Genomic DNA, 15996 nt, shown 5'->3' with positions numbered 1-15996 from the left:
ACATGTTTTCTTCTCCTTTGGAGCCTAACATCTAACTGCCTTCCCTCCATACACTCAGTCCTGATCCACCTTGCCCCCAGAAAGCGACACTCTGGTGAGCTCAGCTTGTCCTCCCTGCTAAGCTGTGCCAACACTCCCTCCTTCCAAATCTTTTCATATTTGCTATGATTTAAGCCTGGTTTTGGCCCCCCTCGTGCCTTGAGATGAAGAAATAATGCATTAATTCACTATATCCTCAAGGCATCAGAAAATCGTTATCATTAAACATCTAAACTATGCATTCACCCCAGGTAGAGCTTGTTGCTTTAAAAGCCTTTGGTGACAAGGAAATTGAAAGGGAATGCATCTTTAGGTATTAAAGAGTTTTGCAAGCTGCAGCATCGCAGTCTGCCTGCCAGATTTTCCTTTGTTCAGCACCAGGGTTTTGATTCAGTGTGTTGTAAATTTAGGACCCAAATTCACTTTTCCTTCAGTAAAAGCGAGGAAAACCATCACTAACATGTTTTTATCTAGGTTTTGTGTCCATTATTAATGTTTCTCCAACTTGTGTTGCTTTTGGCTCCCACATCATGGGAATTAGAGTTCTTCTCAACCTTATAGCACCGAGCTTTAGTTTCAGTGTGCTGTGGAACATGTGGGATTTTGAAAATTGGATCTACCTGTCTATTCGAAAGAAGTCTCGTGGTCAAAGACCTTTGAAACCACAGCACTCCCTGTGTAACCTGACATGACTTCACATGAGCTCCAACAAGGTTTTGGGAAGTTGCTCCAAGATCCGTTCTGAGAGGACTAGAAACCTTCTACTACCCTAAACTTTTTTTCACCACATGAAATATACCCACATCTGGTTCTCATCCATCTTTTCCTGTGCAATGCTCTTTCTTCCACTTCTTTCCTTTTACTGTCTCCAGGAGTTTGTTCAGAGAACAGACATGGTGTCTAGGTCCACCAGATTTGTTGCTCCACCTGTGACTTTCGTTCCCTCCTGTGGTGGAGATCTATGCGATATCATGCCACAGGACTGGGGCTCCTAGATTAGTGGATGGACAATTTGTTCCACTATTACCACAGTCCCTGGCGTGGCTTTAGCAAACTGTCACACTCCCAAATAATGCACAGGTCCAGTCAGGGGCAAGCATGGGCCTAGGACCAGGCAGTGTAGCTATGTGTCCTGTTTGGGGATGGGGGTATAAAGATAGTTTACCTCTGTGGACAGAAACTAGATTGTATCTGTTGGCCTCGAGGCTAGAAGACGTTTCCATGGTCCACTTGTTCAATAGCATAGCCATGGCCTGAGGACTTTCTTTAGCTGACCACATCATCAATAATCTCATGTCCTCCTTGTCTCTGCGGGGATCCCACTGGCTCCTGGTGGGGCTGTAAAGCAGATGTCTTGCCCTCCAGGGAGCTCTCTGCAGCAGACCCAGCACACATTTAGCCTTTCTGCAGGCTGGTGTGCATGGACTGCAGGTCTGGGGCTGTAGTAGCTCAGCAAGGCTACAGCAGCGAGGACGTAAGTTTCCTAGTGCTGTTGTAACCCAAAGTCAAGAAGCCTTGGAAGCAGTAGATTACTGCAAACTTTATGAATACAAGTCGGGGTAGAAAAATGAAATGTTCTCTGGGTCCCCATTGAGAAAACAATGTCGGTGTCTCAGCCCTTATTAGACCCAAGAGAATCCATGCATGAGACAAAGGGCTGGGGAAGACCTGGCTCTGTTTGCTCTGAGAAAACTCAATTTATTCTCTTGCTGCTCCATTGCCTGGAATTTTTCCGTGCCTGGGTCCTGAGTTCACTTGCGTGGGTGGGGGTAATAAAAAGGAGCCATAGGCAGTCTAGACAGAGGTGGCCTCCTGAAGGCAATCAATCTTCCTTAAACAGGCCAGAGCCCAGCAGCTGGGAGATGAGCTGGGAAAGGAGCTATCTCTGGGTAGCACCACATTTAACCCTTCAGCTAGCAGTATAGCGGCTTCCTCGTAACTTTTTTTACTGAAATGGACAATTTGAGGTTTATTTCTTATTTCTGGCAGGCCAGTTATGATGGGTCTTTTGCGCTGGTGAGGGTGAATGGATTATGGATGATCCTTGTTTGCCTCGAGATGAGGGATGGAGAATTGGGAGAATGGTTTGAAGGCAATGGGAAAGCTGGTGGGGCTGTGCTTGCTCCTGGCACTTAGTCTCCTCTCCAGTTGTACATGAACTACAGTCTGTCCCTTGTCTCCTGGGCTCATGGTAAAGCTTCCCTGCAGTTCAACTTCAAGGGAAATGTATTTGATGACCGTATGAAGACTTGACCCCTAGCCATCATCTCTGATCCATATGGGAGGGAGCTAAACTCAGCTCTCTTGGGGCAACAGCCATGCTTTGTTCTTGTGGACTTTGCTTAGCTGCAAGGTCTCTGAGAAAGGGCTGATGCCAGGCAGGCACAGTGGATTTCCAGGGTCTCGAAGTATTTGCATTGATTGCCAGGCCAACATTTCATTTGCATTTATTGCTGGGCCAAGGTCTGGGTTGAACCGAGCTGCCCTCTGTGTTAAGAGATGCTCACGTGGATCTTCCAGGTTTCTTCAGTCTCTCCATGAGCACAGGCACTTCAGTACTATCCAGGTTGCACTGTTGGTGCTTAAATGCTGTTTCTGATCTTGCCGTTGATGTACAGACAAAGGTTCCCAAGCCTTAGAGATGGCAGCAGAGATATGGAAGAAACAGTCAGCTTTTCTCCCAGATTTTAAACGCTTTTAGTGTTTCTTCTTGTGCAAGAATTGAGTGGCAACAAAGGGAACAAGCGGGATGGAGGTTGAAAACTAATGAACAGACGTAACATTTTCATGCAGCATGTAGTAAACCTGCGGAACTCATTAGGACATTAGGAATGCTAAAAATTTAAATGGTTTCCAAAGTATGAAGATTCATAGAAGAAAAGTTCATACAGGGTATTGAATGCAAAGACATTTCCAAGATGCAGTCTGTCCCTCAGAAGGTCTCTAAGCTATAGGTCACTGGAGACTGGAAAGATGGAGATGTCTCCATGTGCGTGTCCTGCTCTTAAACTCTTGTTAACCATCTGATGTTGGTCGCTGCAGGAAGCCAGCACTGCACCGGATGCCCTGACCTAATATTGCAGCTCTCATGTCTTTCTTCATACTTTGCTCGCAACATCTGCTGTCTTTGCATAAATATTTCACTGGCACCAGCTGCAGCTCTCTGGCAGAACGAGAGTCAGCAGGGTTGACTCTCAGCTCTCTTAGTTTTCCCAGAGTCTGCAGGATTTTCAGTGTGTCCTCCAGCGAGGCTGGAGTTTTCATATTCGCTTTTCAAGCTCCGTCTCAGTCTTTGGTGAGGCTTCAGAGGAAGAAGCAGGCTGAAATGTGTTACAGGTGCATGGGTTGCCGAATTTCAGATGCTCCCCTTTCATTTTGTCTCTTATGGACAAGGTAAGTGAAAATGGAAGAGCTATATTGTGGTCACTGTGGGTCACAGTCCAAAGTGAGGAGGTGAAATAATGTGACTTGCATTTTGATTCAGACTACTGCAAAAAATATTGCAAAGGGGGAAAGCAAGGGCTATTCTGTATCTTGTTACTGTCTCTCTGCTGGAGTTTTATACTATGACCTTCTAATGAATTTTTGGTTTTGCAAATCCTACTTTTAGCAAAACATATTTGGAAAGAGCAAAAAAGAGGACGCCAGTGAGGTCCGCTAAATATTCTTTGGGATGCTTGGATTCAGGAGATGTGTGCTGGGTATGATGCACATTTAGGGATAATTTGTCCCCCCCACCCTCCTGGTCTAATCCTGCACCCTTATATTTACGGGGTAGATAAAATCTGAAGTGGAAGCTTAAAATCTGTAAGATCTCTGTAAGAGTAGCTCTGATTATTTTTAATGATCACTGGCTATTCTATTTGCATAAGTCAGAATTGCAATCTCTGTACAGCTCTCAGTTGCACCTGCCTTGCAGTTGGGGTCCTGTACTAATGTTGTGTTAGGTGGCTGTCATCAAGGCTGTGATGGTACAGGGGCTGGCAAGTAAGCAGGGTCCCCAGCTGTGGGGAGGAGCAAGCCAAAGCCGCCAGTCTGCCCTGGAGCTGTTCGGCATGCCCAGTCTGCTTGTGCCCTACTGAGGAGTGGTGGGAGCCCAGGGAAGAGGGTGCCATCTCCCACGCATCAGCCGTGCAAGATATGTGGCCAAACGGCTCTTGACCATGTGGAGAGATTGATATGTGGCATCCAGTTTTATGCTACCCCCATTTCTTTCTCTTCTAAAGTAGCAGTCTCAACCTGATGGTGTTTCATGACATAAATGGCTTTTATCCCTCTTTTCACCTCTACTGCCCATTTAATTCCCTGTAGCACAGGCACAAGCACTTCTTTGCATGGTAAAGGGACACCAAGAGCCATGCAGTGACCCCAGGAAGGGGTGATGACAGAGGACACCCTTTCTCTATTCAAGAAACAGACAAGAAGGCAAGAAGCCGTTTATTCTTTTCCCTCTCAACTTCTTTAATTCTGACAATATGATCCAGGATAAAATGGCATTTGACTACATGCAGGTTGGAGGGAGCATTAGTTTGGCTGATGGTTTTGGGGTCATTTTAGAGCATGTCCTCATCAGACTCTATGTTAAGGCACCACTATCTTTGCTCTTGCTAATTTAGTTTCTTGATGCTGTAGACATGCCAGTATCCGGGGAAGCTATTCACTCCTGCAGCGTCTGTCAGTCCACTTGATAGCTGACTTGTAGCCCTCCTTGTCAAGGTAAATTATCTGTAGATCAATCACTTTGAGTTTACTGTTACCTTTAAGTGCTTCCACAGGATCGTCAGGTTGCAGGTGTATATGTGCAAGTGTGAAATAGAAATGCCAGTCTAGGTGAAAGGTGAGGATTTGCTCCTTCTGAGAGACATCTCGAGTGAATGCAGCTATGACAGGAATCTGCTGTGCTTTGGGGCTCCCTTTTGCTCCTGGAAAAATGAATAGTGCTGAGCAGAGCTACCCAACCTGGTTATCCAACCACTTGGGCATCCTTTCACTGCTTACACCTCGGCAGGCTCAGCACTGAAGGCTCCTCTTTGCTCGCTTTGTAGAGGTATGAGTATCGGATTTGCTCTTGGGATGCACTAAAAGGCTTTTCCTTTTCTTGCCTTGTAAACTGTGGGTACTCTCATCTGAGAAAAAAAATTATGATGATGGTTTTTAGGTAGGTCTTTGCTTGCTTTCTAGAATACAAGGGACTGCACAGCACTGCCCTGTACACTCACTTACTCCTGCAAGGCCCTTGTACACTCTTGCTGCCCACACTTTTCCCTCTGTGATCCCACTTCCAGGTTTTTGATCCCACCTCCGTTTGTGCTTCCAGACTCCTGATCCCTTGTGGAAGCCACTGTCCCACAGCAGACACAGCCCTTGAACACTCCCACTACAAAAGCAAGGATCTTCCTGCTGAAGACATAAAATCTGCCTTTGTTACACTATGGAAAGAAAATCCTTCATTAGCTCTCAGCCTGGTTTTAGCACTAAAGTGCCTAATGGTCTGGGAATCATCGCAGAATCATAGAATGGTTTGGGTTGGAAGGGACCTTAAAGATCACCGAGTTCCATGGGCAGGGACACCCTTCACTAGATCAGGTTGCCCAAAGCCCCATCCAACCTGCCCTTGAACACTGTCAGGGAGCCAGGGGCAGCCACAGCTTCTCTGGGCAACCTCTGCCAGGGCCTCACCACCCTCACAGGGAACAAGTTCTGCCTCAGATCTCATCTCCATCTCCCCTCCTGCAGCTTCAGGCCATTCCCCCTTGTCCTGTCACTCCCTGCCCTTGTCACCAGTCCCTCTCCAGCTTTCCTGTAGCCCCTTCAGGGACTGGAAGGGGCTCTAAGGTCTCCCCGGAGCCTTCTCTTCTCCAGGCTGAACAACCCCAACTCTCTCAGCCTGTCTCCACAGCAGAGGTGCTCCAGCCCTCGGATCATCTCCATGGCCTCCTGTGGACTCACTCCAACAGCTCCGTGTCTGTCTTGTCCTGGGGACCCCAGAGCTGGATGCAGTACTGTAGGTGGGGTCTCACCAAGGTGAGAATCACCTTCCTTCTGCTTCTACCAAGTGTGTCTGCGTTGCCTTGCTTAAGGCTGAATGAACAGAGTAGGTACATACAATAACCACATCCTCATCTGGTGAAAACCACCCAACTGCTTTAGATTAGATGTCCCTAACAGAGGGCACACCACCAGGAAGCACAAAATGCTGCTATCACTTAGGGAAACATCATGTTCCACTCCCTATGTAGCTGTCCTTGTGCAGTCTTGGGAGAAGAACACTGCCGTGTTTCCAATTTCTAACATCTGCCATGTGTCCGATTGCCTGACATGACAGTGAACTGGGCTACCAAATGGTGCCAGTAATTGAAATGGGATGTGTGACCAGTACCACAGAGACTCCAGCCCAGCTTTCCCAGTCCCATCTTGCTATGTTATCCTGATGCAAGGGAATATATCCCAGCGGTGTATTTCCCTGTACCTCCTGCAGAGCATTCAGCTACAGTCAGTGAAATGTGTTCTGTATTATTTCCAAGGGGTAGGCATGGGGGAAGGTCTGTGTTTCTTCTGATCAGGCTTAATTTCATTTATTAACTTCTTGTTTGGAGGATTTTTTTTCTTTTTTAATCTCAAGGCATTTTCTCTGGCTAGCATAGGCACATGTGCTTTCCACATTGTGAGATTTAATTGAATAAGTGGTTCGTAATTCATCTGGAATTTAATAAGAGGTATTTCCCCTCCATAGTGTCCCAAGTGATGTTGCCTTCACTGTTGAGTTCCGCCTTCTGTCTGGTTCCTCTGGGATCTACATGCTGATTTTTTCCTGTAGTTGGGATGTTTGGGCCGAGACACTTACAGACTCTCCTTGGCTATTGATTTCTGTGAAATTTGGCTTGGAATTTTGTAGGTAAGATGTCAAAAGATATGGATGTACAGGTAGACTGACTGTATTTGCTTTGTTCCCACAAGCAAATCTTGCTAAGAGCATTTTCAAAGATTGTGATACTGAGGAATGACTTGGACCCCTTTAGCAACACCAGAAAGGGATGAATGACACATATGAAGATGTCTTTGAAGGTGTCTTTAACCAGAAAGGCTGGTCCCTTCAGCTCCAGGTGATACTGCAAGAGAAGGGCAGAGGTTGAGACAATGAGGCTGGGATGGGCAGGGAAATGCACAATTGCCTGTGGGAAGCGGGGGGGATCATGCTGGAATAGAAGCTATAGAGCATCTTGATGGCTTCCAGGCAGCATGTGGGTACCTCCAGAGAGAGCCATATGCCAATATGGAGGTCTGGCTTAGAACCACAAGAGATAAATTTCCTCTTCTTCCCCACAGTAACCTCAGCAGCACCAAGAGATCCTCCACGTTGGCACTCCAGGCAACTCCCTGAAGGGCCGTTCAGGCAGTGGTCTTTCACACTTGTCATCTCTCACCTTTCCAGCAAAAGGAGTGCTTGTGATGACACTGGTTTGAAGGCAAAAACCACCTTCATATATTTCATATGTGGCTCTAAGAGTCTGCTTTGGTCATTCTTGGTGGTCAGTGCTTGCTGGGTTGGTATCGTGGAATCCCAGACTGGGGAACATCAGTGCCCGAAGGTGTGGGTTTTGTTCAGTATATCCATAGTTTCAACAGTGGCACTTCACAAGCTGCTGTGCATGAGCTGAAGTGGTACATAGATCGTTGCTCTCCAGTTCAGATTGTTGGTATGGAAATCTGTGGCCCTTTATATCTGTATAAGGCAACTCTGGCACCCTATAGGTCTGACACTGAGAAGAAAGCTTCTTTAGCTGGTGATATGCTAAAGAAAGCTTCTTTAGAGCTGGTATGCTCTAAGGGGAGAAAGTTTGCATATGAAGCCTACCCATAAAACTCCCCAAACACTGTTTTTTAGGCAGAAAAAAATCTGAGCTGTGTGGAGTTAGCCTGAATCTGGAGTGACAATCCATCAGAGTCACTGATGTTTCATGAGGGTCTGGTTTAACCCAGCATCACTCTACTGATGTGATAATGCTTTTGGCTCTTTGCACAGCCCACCTGGGTCCAAACAGCATTTAGAGGGAGTAGCAGGGTGAGCTCTCCTACCCTTTGAGCGGCCTTCCTGTCAGATATCGGGGGACCATTCCATTGGTCCATCACCTGTGTGCATGTGGTATCTTAGCCACTGGATTCCCCTTGCGTGGGGCATCAAATAGCTGATAGATGCTAATGGATTTCAGTTGTGAGCAGAGATGAACTGTAAGTCCAGAGAAGAGATACTTCATAACCCTTTAACAGCCCCCAGAGCCACTCTACAGTTGCTTTAATAGCCTGAGCCCAAGCAGAAAGTATGTACAGGCTGCGTTTTGATCGCTGCCTGTTGAAAACATCACCTGGCACAGGCTGGAAGCGGTTGATTTGGTTCATGTGCTCCAAACAATGCATGGGGAAGATGTGAGATATTGAAATGTTGAACTTTACATTTTTGCTGGGTTTCGTTCAGCTGGCCTTCAGCCTTCATCTTGACTCACCTCCCTTGCTGTGCAGTTTTGCTGTGGACTGGAAGATGTGGTGCATTGCCCTGAAGTGGGGCTGGCTGTGATTTCAAACATCTGGTGCCTCCAACCCTCTCTCCCTCAAAAGCAGAGCTGTGGGTAGGGATCACCATGAAACTTGGCAGAGGAATGGTAGACTTTTTGGTGATGATGACGAGAAAAGTGGGACATGAGCACTTGAGCCTGGTGTAAGTTGCTGACAGGGGAGAGGGTGCTCAGATGCTTCCAATGGGGACCATACCCTCAGCTGGTGAAATGTTAACATCTTTTGGTTGCAATCAGGATGCACCAGGCTGTAGGTGCTGGATTGAGTATGCATTCATTGCACAAACTTGAGGGCAAACGCGGCTGCCCTCCCCATCCCACAGGGACTGGCTTCTTGGTGAGTCACTTCCCAGCCCTTCTCCAGAGTGTATGTGAAGACAGTGAGATGTATGACCCTTCCCACCACTTCCATCTATATGTCCTAGAACAAGAGGAGGGTCTGAGGTCTTGGAGTGATCAAATGTTTAATACTTTCCTTTTGGGCATGGGAATGGCAGGGTCTCTGTGCTACTAATATGTGTGGTTTGACAGGGAAGATAAATGGACTTGCTGAAAAACATTAAATATAAAAGCCCAGGAGCTCTCCTGTTCCTCCCTGCATCTCCAAATTGAGTTTCAAAGCTGTAATTTTAAGCTGGCGTGGGACAGGTACGGATGGAAAAGTTGTCAAGTACAGGCAACGTCTGCTGCTCGAGGGGGAAGGAGCTGATGTAAAATGTGATCTCTGTGAATGGGGAGCCCTGGGCTGAGGTATAACACACCAGCACATGCCTCCTTTCCAAGAAATACACATAAAAAGGTTAAAAAAACCACCTCACAGAATGAGCAAGAGGGGGTGGACACTGCGCTTAGCGGTGTGTCATCACAGCAAGTAAGACCAACTACGTCTTGGGCTGCATTAGTAAGAGTGAAGCTGGCAGGGCCAGGGAAGAGATCCTTCCCTCTGTCTGGCACTTGTGAGATGGCATTTGGAGTGCAATGTCCAATTTCAGGCTCCCCGGTACAGGAAGGTTATTGATGGAGTCAGTCCGGTGGAGGTCACTGAGATGGTTGGGGGCTGGAGAACGTGGTGTACAAGGAGATGCTTGGAGATTTGAGTCTGTTCAGCTTGGAGGAGAGATCAGACAAGTGGTCCTCTGGGGCTCCTTTCCCAACCTAAACCATGATCCGTCCTTCAGCTGTGCCGTATTGCACACCAGAGCAAGCACTGGGCTTGCAGGACCCCGTGCAGAAGATGACCTGTGTGTCTGTCTCCTCTCCCAACAACTCCTTGGGTGACTTGTGCTAATGGAGCATAACCAAACCCCCACCATATCCAGTGTCCTGGGCGAAAGCCATCCTTCTCTGCACTATTACTGAGTCTCTTATCAGCTCCCAGGTATCCAAAATTGTAACTCGGGCCACCAGAAATGATGAGATTATCTTTAAAATTATGCTTTTTTAGAAATGAAGGTGGGTCTGTAAAACCTCAGAGCATTAGGCTTAGGAGTTTAGATGCTGCAAAGGGAAAAGTGAGAGAGTGCTGTGTGGCTGCTTTCTGAAAGGGTCGTTTTCATTTGTTTGCTTTAAAATGACTTAAGTTTCAAGTATTTTATCAGATAGAAGAATTAGCTGGATGATGTTCTTCCTTAAGGAAAACGGAAATGTTTCAAGCTGTGCTCTGTAAATTTATTTTGGAAAACTCTGATTTGCAGGCAGGGAAATTATGAAATGGCTCAAAACTGGAAATCCTTCCAAGGAACAGGGTAGGATACCACTAGATAAAGAGGCTGTTGGACACTGCTCCTGCATGACACACGTACATGTGTGGGGACACCAGTGCTTCACCGGTACCTTGCTGCTTTCTGCAGGAGCTGTCGCGTGTCGCAGCAGCCGCATCTCCGGGGACAGTCCTTGTGGCTGCTGCTTGGTCATTAACATTCAACATCTGATGGTAAGGACTTCTTGCAAACACGAGCTTCTCTGTTTTTATTTTAAGGAATTAAAGAGAAATAGCATCCACAGCAACGTGACAGACGCCTGTGATCAATCTGGTGGCGGTGACGTAGGACATGCCAGACTGGAGGATTAGCTGTCATGCAATCCCAGTGCCTCAGAGCCAGACATGGGGATGGGTTCAGTGGCCTGAACATGTAAATATTTACTATATTTTCAGGTTCTGGATTATCTCTCCAGGTCTCCAAAAGCCGCTGCAGGAGGGTGGAGGTCTCCCCTAATTCCTGAGACATTACTGCAAGCTGTGTGCATGTCTCAGCTGCCCGATGGCACCTCTTAGGGCACTAAATGCCTGTTTTTAGGCAAAGGCACCAAACCCACTGTGCTTTACCAAATTGCTGGGCATCAGCCGAGCCTAAATAACTCTGTGAGTATTCCTGTGTGCGTGACCCTGGACTGCGCATGGCCAATATGATTTAAAGCAGACGAGCTCATGCCTCTTCCTCTCTGCCTAAAAAAAAATTACATTTTTCCCCTTGCCTATATACTGGCCTAGGAGCATTTTCTTGCTCAAAGACTTCCTCTCTGCTTGTGTGTTTTGTTTTGTTAAACCACAGTAATTTGCTCATGGAGCTAAACCCTTAATCTCCCCATCTGTACAACATACAGCTATTTAATGTTAATTTGCTTAAAATATATAACGTTTTTGCATATTTAAAGCAGATAATATTGCAGTGCTTGCATAGACGTGGGCAGAGTCAAGGGGAAGTTTTTGGCTGGGTCTCTGCACTTCATTGTCTGGCTGGTACTTACAGGCTTAACTTATAGGTACTTACAGGCTTAACCACAGTTGAGTTCTTTGAAAGCTTTTCTTTGGTTTATTTCCTCTTTTATTTAGTAAATGGTAAACAGGGAAGAGGCAAATTTTGAACACGTTTTTGACTAACTGCAAATGGCTTGAAATAAATGGCCACACGTGACTTTATTCTTTTACAAAAGCAGGACAGGCAAAATTGCTGCTGAATTGTAAGCAAAGGGTCACCCTGCTCTGCAATTACTGTGGTCCCTAATGCACTGAATTGCAAATCATATCCGTTCCTGGAGCGTAATACTATCTGGCTCTGCGTGCCAGACTAAAATGAGCTCATAGAAGCAAAGCAGCCTGAGAAAACAGCTTTCAGAAGAGATGGGAAAATGGTCTTAATCTCCAACCTGAGTGGGAAAGTAATCAGCCTCAGTTCCTTAACTCTGCAAGGAAGATCTTTGTACAACAGCAAGGGGCAAAGGTACCAGTTGCAAATAGTGCTGTGTTAACAGCTTCACTGCTGGGTGTTTCTGTGCTGCAGGAGGATGTTTTCAGGGACTGGTATCCCGTTGGTTTCAGGATGGAGCAGCTTGCTGGGAACATCTACAAATGATAGATTTCCCTGTCCTGGACTCAAAAATGTTCTTTGAAATGGCAAGTGGAAACAGCAGTCCTGACAGCAACTAAGCTCCTGAACTGGGCTGCTTTTTGGCATGGGATGATTCCAGACCTTGCTGCCACAGTCTGGCACCATCAGTGATTTCTACAACCATGATGCATAGCTGTCTCAAGAAAATAAATTCTCTTGAACTTTTTTTGGCATTTTGTTTCCCATAGGGTCCATCTTTGCTAGGAGAATCATGGAATCATAGAATGGTTTGGGTTGGAAGGGACCCTAAACCCCATCTAATTCCAACCCCCTGCCATGGGCAGGGACACCCTCCACTAGCCCAGGTTGCCCAAAGCCCCATCCAACCTGGCCTTGAACACTGCCAGGGAGCCAGGGGCAGCCACAGCTTCTCTGGGCAACCTCTGCCAGGGCCTCAGCACCCTCACAGGGAAGAAGTTCTGCCTCACATCTCATCTCAATCTCCCCTCTTTTAAAGCAGAAGGAGGACTCCACTGGGAATGTGCACCAGGACTGAGGCCGGGACCTCTTGGTCTAAAAATCATTGCATAGTTGAGAGAAGAGGGCGTGATTGCTGGGTTGGAACTTCTGTGCTCAGTTGCCAAAATGAGATCAGTTTTTTATCCCTGGCAATATTTTTGCCACTTGCCCACCATGCCTCCTTGGTCCGTATCTCTGAATTGCAATGCAACGCTGTCTCAGTATCCCCAGTTAGCTCTGGGACTGCCAGCAACACATCCTAACCCTGCAATTAGTGATGCAGATGTGCTGCTCCTGTTTCTGTAGTCAGTGTCTCTGGATGCTACACTGTGATGTATCCACTGGTTCAGAGCTACCAAGGGATTTGCTCTCCAGTTCTGCATGGTGTGACATAGATTTGCATTTATTTTCCTGGACATGCATGTTTAAATGTCCCCAGCAAAGTAACAGCTATTTCCGTTTTTTAAAAAGAAAAACCACTTTTCTTGTGAGATTTATGTCATCCTAAATTTAGAAAACCTAAGAGGTACTAATGGTCAAAAGGAGATCACTTACATGATTTTTCTTTTTTTTTTTTTTTTTTACTAAGTTGATGAATAATACAGAGTGGGAACATTTAAAGTTGTTTGCAATATATCCTGTACAGGGCAGAGAATGAGGGTCACGCTTTGATAAGTACCGGTGTCACATACCAAACCTCTGCCTCCTTTAACTAATCTGTCTGTGCACACTTGCCCTGATATCCCATGGAGAGTGGCTGCGCTTGGTTTCACGCTGGAGATCAAATGTGGCTCATTGCTGCCAACTGTGTAGGGAAGTAGGTTTAGTCATATCTTCTCATTCTTTAATTACTTTTACAAAGAATTGAAACAATCCCGTTCTCCTCTAACACCACATCACTTCTTTAAGGGAGGCTGGTGTTGTCTCCCTGAGTACCGGTTCAATCTTTCGTGTTGCTACTGGCATTTTTCTTTGCAAAATGAACAAATCTAACCATGATAATAAATAAATGAAAGGGTGAAACATGTCTACAGGGAGAACCAGTTAAAGCTGCAGTGGTCAGGAGGACCCGCTTCATGTAATCTCATGTACACCTGTATGCATGTATTTTGTTCTCCTAAGCAATGCTCCTTGTTTCACTCCCGTGTTTTTCAGTAAAAGACCTTGGTGTGCATCCAAAGGAAGGTAAATCATCTTTGTTCCACCCCTGGAGAAATCCAAGGTGCAGCAAAATGAGATGGTTTCCCCAAGCTGAGACGGGGCAGGGAGGTAAAGGTGGGCTCTGCTGTTTCCCAGTGCTTTCCCTCCATCCCCATGCTATGCACCAGTGGAGCAGGCACCAAACTGGCCGCAAAACCTGTGGCTGTTGTGACCCACAGCCACGGGTGGAGATGGGCACGGAGAAGACCTGGTGCTTTCCACCCTCTCCACCCAGCAACCCCTTCACCCCACACCAAAAGTCAGTCTAAGCCCTATCCCACTTCCCACAGCATCTCAGGGTTTCTGCCCTTGAGCCCCTGCCCATGGCTCTCAGAATCTGCAAGGGCTTGTAGGACAGGGTATATGGAGTGTCATTTCCTGGTGAGGTCACTGTGTGATCAGGCAGCTCCCCAGGCTTCTTGTACACTTTTTTCAGCCTTGGTTCAAACTCTAACATTAACACTTGGGCCATTTCCAAAAGTACATGGGCTCAGGAAAGCCACCACAATCATAATTTGTCAAAGATCTGTAGAGTTGTCCCATCTTCAGCACCCACATCTGCTCAACTGCGGGCATCTGCCTCTGCTGGCTGTGTTATGCTGGCTAGTGAGATTATTGCTTCTAGTAAGCTTAAATAATAGTTTTTTGCAGACCAGCTGGTTTTGATTCAAAACGGGTTAAAATTTACTCATGTGAGTAGCTCCTCTGAGAGACTGGGGACAAACAGGACTGGTTAAAAGCAGCTGGGAGCAATTCAAGGTAACAGGTCTCCCAGGTGCTGGTGGAAGAGGATGGGAGCTGAGATGCAGCTACCCTGGGCATGGTCACTATACCTGCTGAGGGTATTGAGTGTCTACAGGGTATTAAGTGCCTCTCTTGCGGAAGTCCTGGGTCACCCCATGCCTCCATGTAACCTCATGCGGTGATCCCACAAGGCTTCATCCAGAAAGTAGCAGACTTGTTCTCTGCAAGGTCAGATTTTCTCCATTTCTGTGCCCCTCTTGTTTGCCTGGTTTTTGTTGGCTCTTCTGGAGAGAGGAATTGAGGATGAAGTAAGAAAAAGGTTTATTTCTCTTCAGGTGCTCCTTAAAAAGTCTGGCTGTGCAGAAGTACAAAGAAACATGAAAGAAGTGACCAAGTCAATGTCCCAGGTAGCTAAAGGCATCCAGGGTGTCATTAGATGCCAGTGTGTTTTCAGTTGAATCAAGCTCAGCATGCATGACTTTTACACAGATGAAGTCAGTGGAGATGAGTCCCAATGTTTGCAGCTGGTTTGCTCCTCATTTGGAGCTATGAGATGTGATCAGTGTTCTTGTCCTTGGGAACTACCTCATGAAATTCAACAAGGCCAAGTGCAAGGTCCTGCACATGGCTCGGGGCAATCCCCAGTATCAATGCAGGCTGGGGGATGAAGGGAAGGAGGAGAGCAGCCCTGAGAGAAGAACTTGGGGGTGTTGGGGGACGAGAAGCTCAATGTGACCTGGCAATGCGTGCTTGCAGCCCAGAAAGCCAACCATGTCCTGGGCTGCATACAAAGCTGCGTGACCAGAAGGTTGAGGGAGGGGATTCTGCCCCTCTACTCTGCTCTCATGGGACCCCCCTGCAGTACTGCATCCAGCTCTGGGGTTCCCAGGACAAGAAGGACATGGAGCTGTTGGAGAGAGTCCAGAGGAGGCCACAGAGATGGTCTGAGGTCTGGAGCACCTCTGCTATGAAGACAGGCTGAGAGAGTTGGGGTTGTTCAGCCTGGAGAAGAGAAGGCTCCGGGGAGACCTTAGAGCACCTTCCAGGCCCTGAAGGGGGCTGATGAGAAAGATGGGGACAGACTTTTTAGCAGGGCCTGTTGGGATAGGACAAGGGGTAATGGTTTTAAACTAAAAGAGCGTGAATATGAGGAAGATCTGAGGCAGAACTTGTTCCCTGTGAGGGTGCTGAGGCCCTGGCACAGGTTGCCCAGAGAAGCTGTGGCTGCCCCTGGCTCCCTGGCAGTGTTCAAGGCCAGGTTGGATGGGGCTTTGGGCAACCTGGGCTAGTGGAGGGTGTCCCTGCCCCATGGCAGGGGGTTGGAACTGGATGATCTTTAAGGTCCCTTCCAACCCAGGCCATTCCATGATTCTATGAACTATTTCTGCTGAGTTCAATGGACACAGGATCAGGTTAAACTATGGTGGGCCTTTCTGGAGGACTGTGCGGTTGGATGGAGATGTCGAGGTGCCCTAGGAAGCTGGGGTAAGGCAATTAGAGAAGGGAATGAAGAGGCCACAGAAATGAAACTGTTAAGGTCCTTCATTGAAAAAGAGGAAAGTGGTGGATAAACAGGAACAGAGGGGAGAGATCTG

This window comes from Balearica regulorum, chromosome 1 (genome assembly GCF_011004875.1).
Source record: "Balearica regulorum gibbericeps isolate bBalReg1 chromosome 1, bBalReg1.pri, whole genome shotgun sequence".
In the NCBI taxonomy this organism is placed as follows: Eukaryota; Metazoa; Chordata; class Aves; order Gruiformes; family Gruidae; genus Balearica; species Balearica regulorum.
Note: the sequence above shows the minus strand (reverse complement) of the source record.